Here is a 1260-nt window from a genome sequence, read left to right as displayed (position 1 = left end):
TCACACGACTGTCACCTATTGCAATGGAAGACGCACACCATGACTCTGGTTCTCAGTTCTTTTATTCACCGCTGCAATGATGATTGTGTCTGAGAAATACATCAAAATGTATTAATACACCGGGTGAAAACATTGCAGACATAACCGCAGCAGTGTTAACCATTTTCTGGTGATCTACCAAAAACTCATAACAAATTCATGGTAACTGAATAACTGAACATGAAAATCACATACCTGAGAAATACATCAAAATGTATTAATACACCGGGTGAAAACACTGCAGACATAACTAAAATAAAGAACATAAAATGAATAACTCGCTCTCATTAAGAGTAAACTCGCTGTGTGTTATCCATTCGCTATTCGATGCTACACTAGCAGCAGCACATGTTCTTTACAGAGTTGTAAATGTTATACATTTGTTGATATAATCACACATCTCTCTTTTAAATCAGAAAAACTCATATTAAACACACTTATATCATTCTTTAAACACAATGAACTGGAGATAGGAGAAACGTGCTTACCCGCCGCAGCGTTAACCATTTTCTGCTGAACTACGGTAGGCGCACATGGACAAAATAACGATAACGTCTAATGCATTAACCGCTAGAGGGCACCAAAACACCATTTATTTTAGTTCACCCTTATAATTTCCTGTAATTCAACATAACGAATATTATTATTAATAATGTTCTTTTTAACTCGTTACACCAGTAATTGTTGCCAACATGCATTTCAATTGCTCTATTTCAATGAAAGTTTAGAATTTTGTAAATTTTTTGAATGCAAGATAAAAATGATAAACAATGCAGAATTATTTCCATAGCCACCTTTGCTCATATTTACCAAGGGTGCCAATATAATGTCAGCTGCTTCCTGACATTATAGACACGGTATCTGCACTATTTTATTCATTTACTCTGCTTCTTTATGTTGCCATTTCTTCCTCATTTCATGAAAGCATGTAGTTTCCTGTATCTCTTAACAAACTGAGTTTAATCACACTGCAAAAGTGTCTAGATTTCCCCTAATGGCCCTATGCCATGAAGTCAGTTCACATTCTGGTATGCTAAGGAAGAAGGTGATAGTTATAAAAAGAACTAGCAGTTCTAGTTCTTCTATCTAGTTCTTTACGCATGAAGGGAAGAGACTTTTTAATAGATGCACTTCATCAAATCTTTTTGTAGGAGATTATTGTATGCAAACATTTACTATTTTTTTAACCATTTTGGGTATGAATCCACTCTTAAACCTTGG

Source organism: Garra rufa, chromosome 8 (genome assembly GCF_049309525.1).
Source record: "Garra rufa chromosome 8, GarRuf1.0, whole genome shotgun sequence".
NCBI classification, from domain to species: domain Eukaryota; kingdom Metazoa; phylum Chordata; class Actinopteri; order Cypriniformes; family Cyprinidae; genus Garra; species Garra rufa.
Note: the sequence above shows the minus strand (reverse complement) of the source record.